Source organism: Neovison vison, chromosome 2 (genome assembly GCF_020171115.1).
Source record: "Neovison vison isolate M4711 chromosome 2, ASM_NN_V1, whole genome shotgun sequence".
Lineage (NCBI taxonomy): Eukaryota > Metazoa > Chordata > Mammalia > Carnivora > Mustelidae > Neogale > Neogale vison.
In genome coordinates this window covers 97,643,793-97,665,232 of record NC_058092.1, presented here as the reverse complement: position 1 = coordinate 97,665,232, position 21,440 = coordinate 97,643,793, and positions in this window count along the sequence as shown.

The following is a 21,440-nucleotide window of genomic DNA, read 5'->3' as shown; positions in this document are numbered from 1 at the left end:
ACTTGAACTGAGCACCAAGTTGCACTGATGCCAGCCCCGTGCTAGGTGCCGGTGATATAAAAATCAACAGCACTCGGGCCTTAACCTTAAGGAGCTCCCACCTTGTGTGGAAAATACACATGTGGATTCATCAATTATAATTTGGTGATGGCTAAAGGCTGTGACAGCTGCATCATGAGGCTCTGGGAGCACAGGCGATTCTCCAGTGAAAACATGGAAAACAGAAGTTAGACTTTAGAAAGAATGTTCGTAAGCTCTGATGTATCATCAAGTCTGGTGTGTGACTGGGAACAGAATTGGGGGTGGGAGAGGGGAAAGAGAAGCCTTCCGCAGATTGTGCTACTTGAACACCTGGAACCACAAGCACAATGAACATCAGATAATGGATTATGCACTTACAGCACCCCCTACAAAATAGGAACTTTCCAGAAAACTAAGGAAGGAAAGATTGTTACTGGTTGGGGGAAATACTAAATTGCAAAGGCATAGCTGGTGATTCAGGGTGGTGGGTCATACTGGAGAGCGGAGGGCAAGGGACGTGGAGAGGTGGGTGAGGTCAAGGGAGAATGAGCAAGTTCTTGGGAGAGATGCAAGTCCTGGAACAGCATGATGACAAGGGGATTTGGGGGCAGTTATTTACTCAGAGCAGCCAGAAGATAGGTTTTCAAGCAGCGTGTTTTCAAGCTTGTTTTGCCTACGTTTCACAGAAAAAAAAATTTACATAACAAACCAATACATATACACTGAAAATGTACTCTTATTAGGCACCATTTATTCTGTCCCAATTTCTTTCCTACTCTACCTGTAAACATGCTAGTCATGACTCTCTCAACTTCTGACCCAGTGGGTCATGACTCAAAGTTTAGAGAACACTCAAGGGTGAGTATGAGTTACAAAGAGGGAAGCCAGGTTCAGCTCAGTTTGGGAGACAACCAGAACAGAGCAAACCAGGAACTTCTCAGGAAAGAGAGAGCATGGCTGGGAGTCCCGGATGCAGGTGGTGAAGCCAGCAAGGGTGTTGGGAACCAGTTTTTACAGTGATGGTTGAATAGCCTGGGAATGGTCTAGTTAGCCTAAATGGAACTCAGGAAGATGGGCATTGAGTTAAGGAATTCTGGCTTTTTTATGGAGATGAGTAGAGGCATTGAAGAGTTTTAAATAGGTGTATCAGTTAGCTATGCTGAATAACAAACACCCCCCCAACTTAGAGACTTAAAACAACTTCCATTATTTTTCACAAGTCTATTTGCTGGTGAGGCAGTTCTGCTGCTCTGGGCTGAGCTCACTATGCATTCATAGGCAGTCAGCAGGTTGGCTGGGGCCTGTCTCATCCAAGGATGGCCCTGTCTGGGACAGTGAGGCTTTAGTATACATGTCTCCCATGTCCCTCAGCAGGCCAGTGTGGGCATGCTCTTGTGGCACTAGCAGAGGTCCAAGAGAGGAGGAAACACATGCAAGTGCTTTTTCAGGTCTCTGCTTGTATCAAGTTTGTGATTATCCCCTTGGCCTAAAGCAAGTCACAGGCCTAGAGTCAGTGTGGGAAGGCATTATCGGGGGGCATGGAAGGAGAGAAGCATGAAATCAGTCTTCACAAGTAGAGAAGGTATAGGGTCAGATTTGTGTTTTAGAAAGATTACATTGGCTGTCTGGGTTGGAGGAAGGTGACACCAGAGGCAAGGAAGTCAGATAGAAGGAAATTTTAGTGATCCTGATGAGGGATGATGGGTGTTCAAACTGAGGGGTTAATGTTGGGGAGAAAGGGATTGCTGGAATTCTAAGGAGTGAAGAAACCATACCCCCTTCCCTCCTGAGCTCAGAACCAACTGAGAGATGGATACGTGGGTCAAACAAAAGAGAGCCCATCAGACAACGTGGTTTTAAATCTGTTACCAGGCTTAACTCCGCTGTTCTCCCTCAAGACTCTGCTATTCTCCTTCTCCTAGCCTGGGCCTTGGGCCTTGGGCCAGAGAAGAAAGAAAATGGGATGACATCTTATAGTCTTTAATAGATTGGCTCTACCCAACCAAGTGATTCGGCTGTCAACCAGGAGTTGGAGGGAAAGGACAGGAACAATATCTAGGGCTGGGATCATACATTCTCCCTTGTAAGGGCCACAGAGTCAATGTTTTATACCTTCCAGGGCATCTGGTCTCTGCTGCAATTATTTGATTCTGCCAGGAGAGTACAAAAGCAGCCATGGGCAAATACATAACCAAATGAATATGGCTGTGTTCCAATAAAACTTTTTTATAGACTTGGAATTTATTTTCCAATTTATTTATTTACAGAAAAACAGTATTCATTATTTTTTCACCACACCCAGTGTGGTGAAGCACATGCAAGCCGTGCCCTCTATAATACCCACCACCTGGTACCCCAACCTCCCACCCCCCCCCCCGCCACTTCAAACCCCTCAGATTGTTTTTCAGAGTCCATAGTCTCTCATGATTCACCTCCCCTTCCAATTTACCCAAATTCCCTTCTCCTCTCTAACGCCCCTTGTCCTCCATGCTATTTGTTATGCTCCACAAATAAGTGAAACCATATGATAATTGACTCTCTCTGCTTGACTGATTTCACTCAGCATAATCTCTTCCAGTCCCGTCCATGTTGCTACAAAAGTTGGGTATTCATCCTTTCTGATGGAGGCATAATACTCCATAGTGTATATGGACCACATCTTCCTTATCCATTCATCCGTTGAAGGGCATCTTGGTTCTTTCCATAGTTTGGCGACCGTGGCCATTGCTGCTATAAACATTGGGGTACAGATGGCCCTTCTTTTCATGACATCTGTGTCTTTGGGGTAAATACCCAGGAGTGCAATTGCAGGGTCATAGGGAAGCTCTATTTTTAATTTCTTGAGGAATCTCCACACTGTTCTCCAAAGAGGCTGCACCAACTTGCATTCCCACCAACAGTGTAAGAGGGTTCCCCTTTCTCCACATCCTCTCCAACACATGTTGTTTCCTGTTCTGTTAATTTTGGCCATTCTAACTGGTGTAAGGTGATATCTCAATGTGATTTTAATTTGAATCTCCCTGAGGGCTAATGATGATGAACATTTTTTCATGTGTCTGATAGCCATTTGTATGTCTTGATTGGAGAAGTGTCTGTTCATATCTTCTGCTCATTTTTTGATGTGTTTGCCTGTTTCATGTGCGTTGAGTTTGAGGAGTTCATTATAGATCCTGGATATCAACCTTTTGTCTGTACTGTCATTTGCAAATATCTTCTCCCATTCCTTGGGTTGCCTCTTTGTTTTTTTGACTGTTTCCTTTGCTGTGCAGAAGCTTTTGATTTTGATGAAGTCACAAAGTATTCTTTTTTATTTTCAACCATTTTTAAGAATGTTAAAACTATTCTTAGCTCAAGAGCTAGATGTGGCTTTGCCCATCCCCCTAACCCCCACCCTAGAGGAGGTCCTTTGGCAAGAAAATATGATGCCAGGAGAAAGGGGTTCCCCCTTCTATCAGTAAGGGTCTGTGCAAGGGACATATTTAAACTGAGTACTTGAGGAAAACTTAAAAATGGAGTTATTTACAAGAGTGTGAGTAGGGTTTAGGGAAATTAAGAAGGTATATCCAGGAGTGGCAACTTCAGGAACTGCTACTACTTTCCAACACAAGTCATGGATTGGCAAACGAGGGAGTACAGAGCAGACCCGGAAGAGCTGTGGTAGAGTGGGCTGCTGGGTAGAAGCCATGACCATTTGGTGGAGGGTCACGTACGACCTGCGGTTACCTGGTAGGATGAGATCTCAGGTTACCAATATTCTGACTTCAGGATATTCCTGCACTTTGATCTACTTCTGGGGCTTCCCATTAGCCAAATGTAACTGGAAACCAGAGGGCAAGTGAGCCCATTGATGTAATAATCCACACGCCTAAGATGAGCCCCCAGGCCAGGGAGGAGGTTGCAGAAGGATGGCAAGTGGATCTGAATGGACAAATGGAGAACCCATCCAGCATGTTCCCTAACATGAACCAACGAAAGGGCTGGTCAGGAATTAAGGTTCATAGGACTATCCCTTCCTTTCAAGGGCCTCAAGCCTCTCCTCTCTAAAATGAGAAGGTAAAATTAAATGATCTTCGAGAGCCAATTCTAACATTTTTTGCTTCTATGGTAATGCTCTTGACATTCCTCATTGTGCTACGGAAGGGGGCCTAGAAAAGGAGGGCCTTTCTTGACTTCTGGCCCCAGACCTCATTCCTTCTAGGGCCCTCACTCCAAGGTTAGAGACCAGTTTAACTGTGACCTAATGAAGCCAGCATTGTTGCGACATTGTAGGAAATGACTTTCATGATGAGATGTTCTAGCCAAGTCAGAGGGGCAAGGTGAGGGGGCTGGGAGATGGACCAGGACAGAAGGCTATTATAATTTATTAGTGTCTCCTCTCTGCCAGACGCTTTGCAATCAGTAGTAAACTTTTCTAAAACCATGCGAGGTAGTTTTTATGATCCTCAATTTGCCAGTGAGGAAACAGAATTTCAGAGAGGTTAACTAACTTGCCTAAGGTCACACAGTTAGTTGGAGCAAAGTCAGCTTAAATCTATTGTCCATTCCCCCTACACAGTGGTATTTTGTTTCCCAGCTCCCAGCCAGTAGGCAAACATCTTGCCAATCTTCACAGACTTTTGTCCTAACCCAGAATGGCCAGAGAATGGTAGAGCCTCCAAAATACCAGAGGGGCACGGGTCAAACACAAGACAGCTGAGATATTCACACAGGTATTTTGGGACCCCAAATACCACTTCCTTTCTAAGCATTAGCCTTCTTGTCTCCAAAGATGACGGGCAAAGTTTCCCAAGGATCTGGGTCTCCTCCGTTCTCCTTGCGTGTCTCTTTCCAGCACATTTTTTAAAAAATCGAGGCAAAATTCACATCATGTAAAAGTGACCCTCTTAAAGTATACAAGTTGGTGGCATCTCGTACATTCACAAGGCTGCACAACCTACCAAGGGCCAAGGTTACGGCGTGTCTTGTCTCATATTTGTGAGCTATTTATCCACGACACCAGACACTTCAATTCTTTTTTTTTTTTTTTAAAGATTTTATTTATTTATTTGTCAGAGACAGAGGGGGAGAGAGAGCGAGTGAGCACAGGCAGACAGAGAGGCAGGCAGAGGCAGAGGGAGAAGCAGGCTCCCTGCCGAGCAAGGAGCCCGATGTGGGACTCGATCCCAGAACACTGGGATCATGACCTGAGCCGAAGGCAGCGGCTTAACCCACTGAGCCACCCAGGCGTCCCCAGACGCTTCAATTCTTGAGGCCACGGTCTGTGCCCTGCGTTTCTTACTTGAACAGCATCCCAGATACCTTCTTCCCCATTTCTGCTTCTGAGCAACAACTTTCAAGGCTGGATTTGGCATCAGAATCTAGGCCTCCTTCCTGCCATGTACCTTCATTATGCCACTGAATCAAAACAACAAGCTTCGTGGTAAAAAAGACTCTCTGTCCCATCTTCTTTGAAGACGTTCTTTTCATCCTTTTTTATCTGGCTGCACATTGCCCATGTGGCTATTAATTTGCATCAAGCCATAGTTACATTCTCAACATGCCTCCAAATTTATATGCTGTTTCTCAGCGAACAACCACAAATCTGAATATTGAAACTCATTAAATAATTAATTTTTCCAGGATGTCTTCTACTTGGGAGAACAGCAAATCTTATAAATACAGAAATATGAACAGAGATCTTGCAAATGGAGCTGGATGACACGTGTACATCTTCAGGGTAGAATTAGAAAAAAAATTAACACATTATGTTTTTTAGATTTTATTTATTTGACAGACAGAGATCACAAGTAGGCAGAGAGGCAGGCAGAAAGAGAGAGGGGGAAGAAGGCTCCCTGCTGAGCAGAGAGCCTGATGCGGGGCTCGATCCCAGGACCCTGGGATCACGACCTGAGCCGAAGGCAGAGGCTTTAACCCATTGAACCACCCAGGCGCCCCAACACATTATGTTTTTTAAATTAATTTATGAGCCAGGAGGTTTACTTTAAGAAAAAAAAAGAAAAAAGACCCTAGTCTATTTGTGTCTTCTATAAATTATCAAATGGAAAGAAAACCTTCCAGTTGCTGTTACAGAATGTTTTCTTCTCTAGAAATGCTATAAATTAGACCCATTCACCATAGGGTTTTCCGCGTTATAATTCTATGTAATTTACATGCTATGCAGATCTTGCTTCTGAATACCATCTGAATACCATCTAACATATTTATTTTTCTTCAAAATTAGCCAAACACTGCCTTCTCTTCCATTCAATCAGTCCCTCTGCAAAGACAAATGTAAGAACACTTGTCTGACACGTGCTGTTGCTTCTTTGCTCCTCTTTGCCAAAACATGTATGACTGGACAAGGGCAAAAAGATCTGTGGGGCCTCATTCATAAAAACCTAAATTAACATCCGGATGATACTCAAGGTATGTGGGAAGACAGAGGAGAATTTTCTGGATGTGGAGGCAGCGGGGACTTGGGACTAGAACCAACCTGCGGGGACTATATTCACTTATTGCTATGACTTTTTTTTTTTTTAATGTCAGTGAGAGAAATGGACTTAATTCCAGAACAGCGTTCCTCACCCCTCACCACATTGTAATCCTCACCACTACCTATTGGTATTATTGAAGAACTCCACTATGAAGATATGTTGGAGGCAGTCGTTCCCAATCTCTGAGCTTCAATTACACGGCTTGGTGGGAAGGTGTTGGTATAAACAGCTTATACCCTGAAGACCAGATATGCTGCGCTCAGCCACCATTTTGCTGAGAAACACAAGGCATCTCACCTTAGAGCTGGATAAAGTGAAAAATAGGTTTCACTTTTCTCGAGCAATAGCCACGGCCATCGGAAAGTGCTCTCTGCAAGACTAATTGAACTGGGAAAGGGTCCCAGAGCTCAATTAGGAAGCAATCAACCCCATCATCAACAATTCTTATGTTGTAAGAGCTAGGGAAATCATCGCCATGCCACAGGCCCTCCTGGATCCCCCCTTTATGGCTGTGAAATCCAGGGGAAAGAACCTGACCCAAGCAGGAAGAGCCCACGACAGGGACTGTACTTTTAGGTGGTGGGGCCTGGAGAGGCATCATTTCATGGAGCCCATCCATTTGTCCCGTGCAATGGAGTAAGTAGCAGGACTTTACGTAAGTAACAAAGGCTCTAGAGATGGACAGTGTTCAAGACCCAGCCCTTTTACTTGAGTCTTATGAGCCTGGGGAAGGTAAGCTTTCTCAGTCTCACGTATCTCTTTAGATGAGTGGAAATAAGACTGCTACCTACCCCACAGAGCTGTTCAAGGTTTAAAGGAAATCGGCATTGACAATCAGTGCTCAGAAAGCGTTACCCTTAACCATCAGTCACCTTATTGTCTCCCCTACTTATCAGCACTAGGATGACCAAGCTGACTTATCTAACTGGTAAATGCCTCCCCTTCTGCTCTACTACACGTTCTGGGGAACGGCCTTAAATGCCGCTGCGTGCTGGATAACTGGGCAGACCCCATGCAGAGGTCTAGACTCATTTTTGAAGTGTGCTTGGTTTTACCATCACGGTTAAGGCTTCAGTACACACGCGTGTTCCTCTGGGGCTAACGGATCTATAAGAGGTTTATATCTTTGCTCCATATCTATAAATCTCTGACACATTTTCTTCCCAGTAAAGGTTTGCCCTGGTTTGCCCTGACACCTTCCCAGGCAAATCTCATTTTTCAGTGAAAGGCAGGATATGGATGTTTAACTTATGTGATTCGTTTTTACAGTAAGGGCCCTCCATGGGTCCTGCCTCCCTGCACTGATGCCTTTGTGTGGCGCCCTCTCACATGGACTCTGGATTTGGTCACATGAATTGTCTGGCCAATGGAATCTTAGCAAGTTTGATAGGAGCAGATGATTAAAGAAGCCTCGGCATGACTCTCATGTCGCTGGGCGCTCTTCAGGCACCATGGGAAGAAACCCAGGCTGGCCTGCTAGAGACAGTGACTTAGCCAGCTGCCAGCAACAATCCCCCTACATGGAGTGAGGTTTCCTAGACTATTGGATGGCACCTGAAGTGCCAAAAGTTTGCAGCCACATAAACTCCAGGCAAAAGAAGCTCCAGAAGAAACCAGCAGAGGCCAGCTGAGTCCAGCCGTAATTGCTGACCTACAGAAAAACAAACAAATAAAATGGTCGTTGTCTTAAGCCAGTAAGTGCTGGGGTGGTTTGTTAACACAACAGATGACCAGTACAACAAACGAAAATTTATAAATACAGTGGCAGACATTTCTGTCCTCTTTTCTGTGTTTCTAGCTAAGGCAAGAGAGAATAAAGCATCTTACAAGGTGATAAAAGAATGTGACTCATGTATGGCAAATCCAGACAGCCCACTTATTCATTCTAGTTGATTCTGGACAAATAATAATAGAAGTGGGGTCCATGTAATTTTCAAAAAATATGGCGACAGAACCTTCACCTGAACAAAGTGAGAATTTCTGAATGGCAGGAGGGAGATTTGCTGGCGGTGAGGACATGGCCATGCTCCTGGGAATAATCCCCTGACATCACGTGTGTGTCACAGCACTGATTCTTAGCCCCGACCATTAATATGTATGATCATACAGACATTTCCAAGAATTTCTGCAGAACCTTGATTTCCAGCTGACAAATGGATGTCACCAAGTGGTCCAGTCAAATCTGGGGACATGGGGGACGGGTATGGCTGCATGATCCCTATGGCCAGGAAGTGAATAGGGAATTAACACCAAGAGTCTGAAGGACTCGAAACAATGACGAGAAGCAAAAGAAAGGAATGCATCCAGAACAGAGAGATAGGAAAGCCTCTGGCTTGCATGTAGTTCTGACCCAACCTCCAGACCAAAAATAAACAACTGTCAATACTTGGCACGTTTCCCAAACAAAAAACACAAGCAACATGGGAAAGGAGCTGTGTTCTCCGATAAAGGTAGCCCCCAAATCATCAGGATTGTGGGTGAGGGAGATGGGGAATTAAGTGAGAATTTTTGGGATTCAGTGGGGAAGCCAAGATTCCGTGAACATCCTCACAGGAACCAGAAAGAAATATCTGTGAAACACTTTGTTCTGAAGAAGACACTGTGGGGATCTGAGTTTGCAGACAGTGGTCAGGGAGGAAGGGACACGAGTAGGGAAACCCGTGACTTCCTTCAGTTTTCCTCAAACAATTGCAGATTCTAATTACAGTTTTTCCACTGGGGAAGACTCCTCCAAGTGGGGGAAGATTTTACCTCGGGGGTCCAAAGGTTTTTTAAAGTTTTAATTTAAATACCACAAACGGTAGGAAGGCCACTTACTAGTCCTGCCCTCTCCCCACCCCCTACCCAGGGTTCAGGCTCCCTTCTTAGCACCTAGCAACTCGGCTACACACTGAGGCAGCCCTCTCCTCTCCAAACAGCCCTTGTGCTTGGAGTGACATGCTGGCTCCCACACTGCCTTCCTGGTTCAGCCACAGGTGCACGTCCCCTGCAAGGATGGTCACGTGACCCCAGTAGAGCCAGTGAAATGCCATAAGACTTCTGGGATTGGGTGTGGGCTGCCATTTTCTACAATGTGTACTGGTGGCCAACAGCCATGTAAGCTGACCATTGCTTGAGACCTAAATCCAGATGCTTTGGAAACTATGCTTTCCCTGTGGAGGTTTCATTTCTAGAAGCCAATAAATCTCATTTTTGCTTACATCAGTTTCTATTAGATTTCACGTCATTCGCAACCAAGAAAGTACTAACTTTTCATCCCTTACCAGATTTTTCATGTATAAAGTAAAGGAATTCTGTTAGAAGATAATGTCTATTTGCAACCTAGATATAATTCTGGTTATAAGAGAAAAAATGGGAGAGGAGAAGTCTTATAGTATTGTGAAGCAAAACAGGTATTTCCAGATAAACTACATTCCATGCTTGTAATCAATTCAATAAAATTTACAGAGTACCCCCTATATTTTAAGTATGTGTTATTTCTTCCTTTCTGCATCACCATGGAAGGGGAATGCATAAATCACATGGAATGTCCTTTACGTCATGGGTGGAAACGCGCCCTTGAGTGTGGTAGTGCCACAGTGATTAGAATCTAGTTGTAGAAAAAGCAATTAAAGTGAGCAAACTGCATTCTCGTCTTTCAAATAGCATTTGCTGGACCTGTGTAAATGTAGTCTCTACCTTCATAAATACTGCCCAATACTATGCCTTTAACTAGAGTTATGTAGGCATAAAATATTCTTATCCTGCCAATTTTCTATTAACGTGAACATACTGGGAATGCTTAGCAGCAACGGAGTACGGAAAATGCCAAAGAAATTAATGGCTTTGTGCTGTTCCTACTGAAACATGTCCACTAATATTTAAAATTCCATGTCACAGGACATCACTCATATCTGCTGACCTAAGCTGCAAGCCCCAGATCTGCGGGGTGGATCAGACCATTCCTCAAGTCTCTCCCTATATAGTCTCCTTTCTCCCTTCTGCTTTTCTCCCTCCCTCTCCCCTCTCCCCTCCCTCACCCCCAGTTTCTAGGGATTAATTGAGAATGTGGCTCATAAGACATCAGAAAAGGGGGATACATATGGAGCAGGTTATGGTTTGTCAGGATATAGTTCATATTTCTTAGGTTAAAAAAAAAACAAAGGTACTACATATCCATGTTCGCTTAAAATAGTCATGTGAGGTCTACATTTATCGGCCTGGAAATCCATAGTTTTCATTGTCTTTGAGGAAACCTTCCAGGTCTCATGCAGCATCCTCATGGCCATTCATCAATGTCACATCCGAGAACTGCGGTCTGAGCCCAACCCCCACCCCAGTCACCTGGTCATGCTGCCTGTCAGATGACGGTCTGTCAGAGAAGACTAGCGTGGATGTCCACCAGGCCACACGCTGACCTACTCGAGGACCTCTGTACAGTCTCACTTCACTAGAGCCACCTGTACCTATTATATTCTTTGTCACTGAAAGTAAAGGCATGGCCTTCCATAGGCATTTAGTCATTCATGTAACGCTTCATGCCTCCTCTGTATGGGCATTTCATGTCTCCACAGACACTGGTTAAGCACTCACTAGGTTCCAGGCACTGAGAGAGGCACTAGAAATATTTAACCAGCCCTCAAGCTCTCCTCATCGATGCCTGCCAAGCACCTTTCACACAAAACATCCGGCAGTCATCTTACCTCCTGCACCCCGACAGCCAGGAAGGACAACAGCAGCAGCAAGAGCCATGGTGACCAGCTTTTCCACCTCGGTACCACCCCCCCCACCTTGGCCTTTACTCTAGGCTCTTGAGGTAGAAGCCTCAGTCATCATTCTCAGGTCCTTGTTCACCAGATCCAATTGTCTGCCTTGTCCTCCTTAACATGCCTGATGTCAACTGACCACCCTAGCCCCCTTACCCTGGCCTTTGCTCAGGCCCTCAAAATTTCTTGGCATCTCTCCCTCAGGTATCTCCAGCTAGAATTTATTCATTTGCTGCTGCCAGAATTAATTTTCTAAGATACAGATCTGATCACATCACTTCAAGCCTACAAGCCTCCCCTGGCTTCCTACCAACCTTGTGGGATCAATTCCCAAGTTCTTCTCATGACCAGGTCTTCTCATTTCGATGTGACCCATTTTCCAGCCTCCTCCCCAGGTGGCTTTTTTTTTTTTTTAAAGACTTCATTTATTTGTTTGAGAAAGAGAGAGCACGAGCAGAGGGAGGTGCAGAGGCTTAGGGAGAAGCAAACTCCAAAAGTGAGGGGCAGAGGCAAAGGCAAAGGCTCCCCCATCTGAGCAGAGAGCCCCATGTGGGGCTCTATCCCAGGACCTTGGAATCATGACCTGAACTGAAGGCAGACCCTTAGCCAACTGAGCTACCCAGGTGGCCCGTCCTCTGGTATTCTTTTTTTTTTTTTTAAAAGATTTTATTTATTTATTTGAGAGAGAGAGAGAGGATGAGAAAGAGAAAGAGCATAAGAGGAGTGAAGTCAGAGGGAGAAGCAGACTCCTTGCCAAACAGGGAACCTGATGTGGGACTTGATCCTGGGACTCCAGGATCATGACCTGAGTCAAAGGCAGTTGCTTAACCAACTGAGTCACCCAGGTGCCCCAGGTGTTCTTGCCCATAAGTTTGCTCTCTTACCTCACCCGGCGTGACACGTACAGGTCATGCCTCTGGGCCTTTGAACCTACTGTTCTCTGTTCCTCAAAAGGCCTTCTCTGTCTTGCCTGCTTGAGGGCTTTCGCTCTACTCTACTCACCCATCAAGAGTCAGCTCAAAGGTCTCTTTGTAATGCCTGACCTCGTTTCTCCATGGAGTCAGTTCTCCTCTCTGTGCTCCCAGAATCCTTGAGGCACAGCTTTACCCCAGGCCATTTTCATACCCAGTGGTTATATGTGTTTATGTGTTGATCTATGCCGTCAGCCTGTGAGCTCCCCAATGTACCTGGTTTTTCTCCAGATTCCCAGCATTCAGCACGGTGCTCAGCTCACCCCGGTGCTCATGTGGTGCTCAGTGGGGGAGGTAGAGAAGTATAAGGCCTGTCCTCTATCCATCCGCCTCCCCTCAGAAAGGTGCAATAAGGTATATACATTATTTGTGAGAATTAACTATAAGTGTGTGATCATAAACAGAGGCTGGTGAATGGTGTACTCTTAACTGATTAGGGAGAAAGGAACTATGGCCTGGGAATGGAAGTCAAGGAAGGACTTGATTTGGGTCCTGGACAGTTCCCATTCAGGAGGTAGGGAGAGAGAAGAGGAAGGACGTAAAGGAAAAGAGAAACATGAGCTGAAATACAAAAGCAAGAAAACACCTGTAACCTCAGGGCAGGAAGGGGGTATGCCTAGAAGGGGTGGGACCAGGCTCCGAAGGTCCAGGAACACCGGGCTCAAGGGCATGGACTTTGTCCAGAAAGCAAATGAAAGTTTTTGGCCAAGGGAGTAAGTGTTGAAAATGGTATGTTAGGATCAATGAGTGGGTGGTACACCAGACAGACTTGTATTAGGAAAACAAGTTCAGAGGCTATTGCACAATGAAGGAGGCCGTGCCCGCGGCAGTGACAGAAGGAATTGTGAGGCGGGAGGAGAGACCTTGAAGAAGGAACTGAATGGCCAGGGTGACCCCTCACTGGAAAGGAAGAGACAGAGATGACCCAGAGATTTCTAGCCCCAAAAGAATAACTTTGACAAATGGGACTGTTAGTGCAAAGGCTATAATTTGAAAGGAGACAGTGAATTTCATTTGAAACTGATTACATGTGAGAGAACTGTGAGATATCTGAAAACAAATGTCCAGCAGGGAGTTGGAGATTAAAGACCACATTGTGCGGTGGCCTGGACTGGGTTTGAATCCCAGTCACACTACTTATTAGATGGGTGATCTGAGGTCTCAGTTTCCTCATCTATAAGAGGGATACAATTATAGTACTTACCTTATTGGGTTCTTGGGAAGATAAATGAGGTAATGATATGTAAAAGTCCCCTAAACATCATGTCTAGCACATGGTAAGGGCTCAATAAATCTTAGTCATTATCATGAATAACAAAAATGGAGAAAAATTCTTCAAGGTGCAGAAAATATATTCATTTTATTTATTCATTATGCTAGGTAAGTATTATAATTATTATCCCAGTTTAGAGTGAAAAAACCCGTAGGCCAGCAAGGTTAACTGATCACATAACTAGTAGGTGGCAGAGCCAAAGCTCAAATCCGGATTTTCTGTGCCCAGTCCTGTGCTATTCTACTGAATCTGCTAACTCTGATTTAGATGCAGGCGGCCAGTGGCACAACCTCCAAGCACCACTGAATATCAGAACTGGGTTTTAATGTAAGGTCCTTATTGTCTCCATGACAGTCCCATGTGAACTACACCAAAGCTATCAATCCAGCAAAGAATAATAAATTCTTAAAGAAGGGGGTCCTTAAGGGTACTTTAGTTTCTGCCAAGTGGTTTGGTTGCTTAGGTAGTCTAATGCCCACCTCCCCCTACCAAGCTGGCAAGGCTCTGGTACATATTCAGAGACAGGTTTTCTCCTTTAATTTATAACAGAGAATGCTAATAACAGTCTGATACCTGTCAGCAAGAATCTCACCCGGCTGGAACAGCTGCCCATAAATTTCATATTTCAAGTGATTCCTCCAACATTAAAAAGATTGGGAAGTTGTGTTGAAGATGAAATTGACAATGAGTTTCTGCCTGGTAGCTATGAAAATGCTTATTGCTGACCCCTTTCTGTCTTTGAATTACTGCTTAGCTTTCTGTCTGGACATATGGAAAGAAAAAGTCTTTGGGGAACACTGCCAGATAAAGCTGGCTTACCTTGAATTCCTGAACGGATGGTATGTCTAAGAATAGACTCCAAGGGGAGATGCAAGAAAGCTGAGTGGAACCATAAGAACTGGGCATTTTGTTCACTTTTTCCCATAACTCCCCTGATTTGAGAAGTGAATAAAGTCATGGTATGATGCCATAAAGAATGAAGAGGAAAGAGCACTGGAGAAAGGGCAGGGTCTCTTCAGGAATGCAAGAAATGAGATGGCTAGATTACATCCTCCTACCCAGGCATCAAGGTAGGAGACGGGGCTGGTGGTTTTAGGAGAGGTGGAGACAGGACATTTCAAATTTGAATCCTACCTCGGAATGTCGATTCCAGCATGACCAAGGGCATTTTTTATTATTTCCATGCCTCTTTTCCCACATCTATAAAAAGGAGTTAATCAAGGGTGTTGCTGAGGCTTAATTAGTTAATACTGTAGAGTGCTTTGAAGATGAAAAGAAGATTATAAATACTCACAGTTAAGTTCTCTTTTAAGAAATACAGGTTGAAGTTAAGATGTAACAAATCATATAGCTCCAAAATAGCTGGGGGCAAATGAAGGTGGTTTGGCTTTGATAGGTAACTTTCCCTGACATTACTCAGACATGGCAGCTGGGCAAAGACAACTGATGGCACCCTGTCCCCGAGCTTTTCAGAATTTTGTTGAGAGAAACTGAGAGGAAATTGTCGGTCTCCATCGGAATGAGAAAGTGAAGAAACCCAAAGAAAAATAAAAATGGATGCAAGTATTCATAGTGAATCCACTTCCCCGACCCTGCACCCTACAGGATAATCTGGCCCAGAACTCAGAGTGATCCCAGAGCCGGGAGCCTGGCCTTCCCAGCAGGACGCATGTATACCAGCCTTCCTCAGATGGGAGTTCTGGGAGTGGTGTCATTGAAAAAAGACAACAGAGAGGAGTGGAAAGAGGCTGTGGCATTGGGCAAGCCGAGTGTCAGGTTGGCCTCAACTCTCTAGCTGTGTGATGCTAAGCAAGTTACTTTACTTCTGGAAACTTGGTTTCTTCCTTTGTGAAAGGGGAATCACTCTTTCCTCCTAGGACGCTGTGAGGAGAAACTGAAGGACTTGGTATGAAGTATTGATACCATTGCTATGGCATATAGTTCCTCTCTGCCTTTTTACAACTATTTCACCCAATTTCTCTTTTTCCTTCTGCCAAGTCTAGATTTCTTAGAAGCTTCTGAAATGCCAATGTGCTGGATTATTGTTTTCAGTTCAGAACTGTCAACGCTGCTCTATTCGAACTTTCCATGTTTTCACTGGAGAATCTAAGAGCTCATTCCTACTCTGAAATAGCATTCCAGGAAGGAGACTGTTGCAGCCAAGGTTGTTTCATGGGGAAAGTTAAGTAAAACACACATACTCGTACACAACACACACACAAGTGTGCTCATGCACGTGCGCATGCCCTAGATTATTTTTTAAATCCCAGATCTCAAAGCAGCTGTCTTTCTATTCCACTCTCTTGCAACTGACATCCTGATATTAAATTCCTGAGAATGAAGGCTCTCTGAAAATATAACCCACAGTAAAGGGGAACGGCCTGGACTGCCAGGTATGTGCTCTTTAGACTGTCTTGTCAAAATGATGGACGCCCTCTTTACTTCACTTCACTCTGAAGTGGCAGAGTCCAAGTAGTCACTCCTGCAGGGCTTTTGGGAGATAGCTTGTGTTCCAAAAAAATCCCAATCATAAGTCCTCACTGAGATCCACAGGTACCTATAATGATTAGAACTGGGGATGCAGGGTTGGGGGGGTTCAGAGATGCCCCTATTTCACTGATAGGGACACTGAGTTCCAGGCTCCCAAGAGGTGCTCATACAAAATATATCAGAATCATTCACCAGGCAGGTAAATACCATTCAGCTCTCTACCCATTTGTGGGTCCATCTATCAATGTCTGACCACTGCTGCAGGAAAAAGTCACCAGGGTTTACAGTTATAGTTACCTGGATGTCAAAAAGCATAAAAGAATACCTTTTAAAAAAATCAAACTTAAAAAAAAAATGAACTTCAAATTAGGGACAGTAAATTGGGTCGTGGAGGTGGCAAAGGACAGTGGGATGCTGGGGTTGGGATGGACTGTGGATTGTAGTGCCTGGATTGTGGGAGGTACTCAAGGGAAAGCAGAAAGCAGTGTGGAATCACTGGTCTTTCCTCTCATCTTTCGACTCTCTTCAACAATGTCATGGACACCATTGGCATTGGCATCTTTTGGTATAGAAGACAAAGAGATGAAATGATGAGCAAAGAGGGGCACCTGGGTGGCTCAGTTGGTTAAGCAACTGTCTTCAGCTCAGGTCATGATCCTGGTGTCTGAGGATAGAGTCCCACATCAGGCTCCCTGCTCAGCGGGGAGTCTGCTTCTCCCTCTACTGCTTTCCCATCTCATGCTCTCTCTTTCTTTCTCTTTATGTCAAATAAAATAAAATAAAATAAATGATGAGCAAAGATAGGTGTACATTTTATACTTCGACCATACCCTTGGTGTTTGGCCATATACTGGTTTTGCCAAACGTGAACCTGCTGCAACTTGATTGATAAAATAATTAATTTTGGAGGGAGGATGAAGTATTGACTTCTCTGGTGTCACACCACCTGTTTGAGTTACAGGGTATAAGCAGGAAGGGGAGAAAAGACAAGGAAGGGAGAATATACAATGCAATATCACACCCCTCAGATGTCCTAACTGTCTCGATTCTTTGCCATGGAATGAAGATTGAGACAGCTCAGCTCCTAAAGTCCTTGCCTATCACCATAGAGAGGGCATGTCTGCCATTCACTGCATCTATGAAGATCAGCCACATCTTGGGTTCTGCAGCCTGAATTGAACGAACTACAAGGTCAAGAGGAAGGACAAGGGGAGAGAACTCACAACCAGATCATCTCACCTTCTCATTCTCCTACTTCCAGGGTGTCCCAGATCCTTAACCATGTGAGAGAAACAGAAGGTCCTGCAGCAGATTCTGTTGCTGTGATTTTAGCATAATCTTTTGGGAGATTGGTCCTTGGTCCTTCTTGGCTAAGGTGGGGCATGGGAGTGAATCCAAGAGTGAGATTGGTCTTGGGTAGTAATCTTCCTTGCAGTTTTTATACCACAGATGAAAAACACAGACACTGACTATGTCATTGATGTAGAATAATTCACTGTGTTGCCACCATTTCTTTAGTTTCTGTGTTTTCAGAAATGAGATGAGTTTTCATCACCTCACTTCCATCTGTGCTTCAGGGACACTGTCCTACCGTGCCATTCTGCAAACACCATGTACCTTCATGACTCTGTGTGCCTGTATGTCTACACTTATTCTGCCTGGCATCACCTGTACCATCTCTGCACCTAGACAGCTCTTACTCATCCTTGAAGGTCCAACTCAAACACTGCCTCCTCTAAGAAGCCAGAGTTCCATGGATTTTCCTTAACTCCATCCTTATCAAATTGGCATAGTGCATTCATTCATTTACATGTCTATGTTTTTCACTAAACTCTCAGTTCCTTGAGGACATAGAATCTAATATTCAATTTTTTTTAATTCCATTGCTAACATACTCTTTGGCATATGAAATATATCCAATATAGGTTTACAGAATGAAGGAATGACTTTAAAAAAGCCACAGCCAAAAATAAAAGTGGACTTATAGGAAAAAAAAATATTTTCAATGAGTACTAGAAAGAAATGATTACTATCCATATATATAAAGATATTTTTCAAATAATAAGATAAATACAAACACAAGAGTAAAAGAGGCAAAGGACAATGACAATTAAGGAGGAAATACAGATAGCAAATAGAACTTATGAACATATTCCAATTTCATTATTACCAAGGAGCTGCAAATTAAAACAATGAGATAATTTTTTTCCTCTATCAACTTGACAAAAATAAAAAAATAAATTTTCGGGTCACCTGGTGGCTCAGTCATTAAGTGTCTGCCTTCAGTTCAGGTCATAATCCCAGGGTCCTGAGCCTCCCATCTGACTCCCTGCTCGGTGGGAAGCCTGCTTCTCCCTCTTCCCCTCCCACTGCGTGTGTTTCTGCTCTTGTTATCTCTCTCTGTGTCAAATAAATAAACAAAATCTTTTTAATAAATAAATAAATAAATTTTCATGTTAGTTGGGGGTCAAGTGAGATAGGCACTTTGGTGAGTATGAAATATAATCTTTCTGGAAAGCATTTTGGGTATGCATATGTATGGACCAAAAGTCTTAAAAATGTTTTATACAATTTGTCCTCATAATCCCACTTCTAAGCATCTATTATAAAGAAATAACCAGAAATGCAATAAAAATCTCTTATAAGGATGACATTCAAAGAAAATGTATAATATAAAAAAATTGAAAATAAATGTCAAAAAATAAATGAAGAGTTTAAAAATGATTTCCATAAAAAACAACCTAACCTTACACTCAAGGGAGCTAAGAAAAAGAAAGAAAAAAAGAACAGGCAAAGCCCCAAATTAGTAGAAGGCAGGAAATTAGGAAATAATTAGATTAGAGCAGAAATAGGGTGACTTGGTGGCTCAGTTGTTAAGCATCTGCCTTTGGCTCAGGACGTGATCCCTGTGTCCTGGGATTGAGCCCCAGATTGGGCTCCCTGCTCGGCAAGAAGCCTGCTTCTCCCTCTCCCACTCCTCCTGTTTGTGTTCCCTCTCTTGCTGTGTCTCTGTCAAACAAATAAATAAAATTTAAAAAGAAAAAAAATTAGAGCAGAAATTAACAAAATAGAACCTAAAAGAAAAAAAAAAGATCAATGAAAGCTTGTTCTTTGAAAAGATCAACAAAACCGATAAACCTTTAGCCAGACTCAAAGAGAAGAAAAGAAAAAAACTTAAATGAAATAAACAAAATCATAAATGAAAGAGGAGAAATAATTGACACCACAGAAATACAAAGGCCTATAAAAGAATTTTTGGAAATATGCCAACAAACTGGACAACCTAGAAGAAATAGATAAATTCCTAAAAGCATGTAACCTACCAAAGCTGAAGCAACCAGAAAACAAAATTTTAACAGACCATTTGCCGGCAATGAAATTAAATTAGTTATAAAAAAAAAAAAACCCACAGGGGCGCCTGGGTGGCTCAGTGGGTTAAGCCGCTGCCTTCGGCTCAGGTCATGATCTCAGGATCCTGGGATCGAGTCCCACATCGGGCTCTCTGCTCGGCAGGGAGCCTGCTTCCTCCTCTCTCTCTCTCTCTGCCTGCCTCTCTGCCTACTTGTGATCTCTGTCTGTCAAATAAATAAATAAAATCTTAAAAAAAAAAAAACCCACAAAGCCCAGGACTGGATGGCTTCACACGTGAATTCTATCAAACATTTAAAGAAAGAAATTAAGTAGTGCCTGGCTGGCTCAGTTGGTTCAGTGTCTGATTCTTGGTTTCGACTCAGGTCATGACCTCAGGGTCATAGGATCGAGCCCTGTGTCAGGCTCCACCGTCACTGAGGAGTCTGCTTGGGATTCTCTCTCTCTCATTCACTCTCTCTCTCTCTGCCCCCCCCACTCATTCACTCTTTCTCCCTCTCTCTTTCTCTCAAATAAATAAATAAATAAATAAATCTTCTAATAATCTAAGAAATTAATGACCATTCGTCTCAACTATTCCAAAAAATACAAAAGGAAAGAAAACTTCAAAATTCATTCTATGAGACCAGCATAACTCTAGTACCAAAACCAAATAAAAACATTTTAATAAAAAGGAAGGCCAATAACTGTAATGAACATAGATGCACAATTCCTCAATAAAATATTAGTAAACTGAATCCAACAATATATTAAGAAAATAATTCACCATTATCAAGTAGGATTTATTCCCAGTATGTAAGTGTGGTTCAAGATTTGCAAATCAGGGGTGGGTAGTTAAAGTCACTGCCTTCGGCTCAGGTCATGATCTCAGGGTCCTGGGATCGAGCCCCGCATTGGGCTCTCTGCTCAGCGGGGAGCCTGCTTCCTCCTCTCTCTCTGCCTGCCTCTCTGCCTACCTGTAATTTCTGTCTGTCAAATAAATAAATAAAATCTTAAAAAAAAAGATTTGCAAATCAGTTATGTGACATATCACATCAATAAGAGAAAAGCTAACAACCATATAATCATTTCAATAGATGCAGAAAAAACATTTGACAATGTGCAACAATGATTCATGGTAAAAACTCTCAACAAAGTAGGTTTAGAGGGAACATACTTCAACATAATAAAGGCCATCTATGAAAAACCCACAGCTAACATCATACTCAATGGTGAAAAACTTGAGAGCTTTCCCCCTAAGGTCAGGAACAAGCCAATGATGTCCACTCTTACCACTTTTATTCAACATAGTACTGGAAGTCTTAGCTTTAGCAATCAGACAAGAAAAAGAAATACAAGGCATCCAGATGGATAAGGAAAAAGCAAAACTTTCACTATTTACAGATGACATGATACAATATATAGAAAACCCTAAAGACTCCACCAAAAAACTACTAGAAATGATAAATGAATTCAGTAAAGTGGCAGAATACAAAATCAGTATACAGAAATCTATTGTATTTCCATACATTAATAATGAAGCTACAGAAAAAGAAATTAAGAAAAGGGTCCTATTTACAGTTACACCCCAAATAATAAAATACCTTGGAAGAAACATAACCAAGGAGGTGAAAGACCTGTATTCTGAGAACCATAAACATTGATGAAAGAAATTGCAGATCACACAAACAATGAGAAGATATTCTGGGATCATGGACTGGGAGAACAAATATTGTTAAAGTGTCCATACTACCCAAAGTAATCTACAGATTTAATGCGAATGCTATAAAAATACCAATAGCATTTCTCATAGAGCTAGAACAGATAATCCTAAAATTTGTGCTGAACCACAAAAGAACCCAATAGCCAAAACAATCTTGAGAAAGAACAAGGCTGGCAATATTACACTCCCAGATTTCAAGATATACCACAAAGATTTATTCATTAAAACAGTATGGTACTGGCACAAAAAAATAGACACATAGATGAATGGAACAGAATAGAGAGCCCAGAAATAAATCCATGCTTATGTGATAAATCTTTGACATAGGAGGCAAGAACATACAATAGGAAAAAGTTTCTTCAACAAATGCTGTTGGGAAAACTGGAGAGCTACATG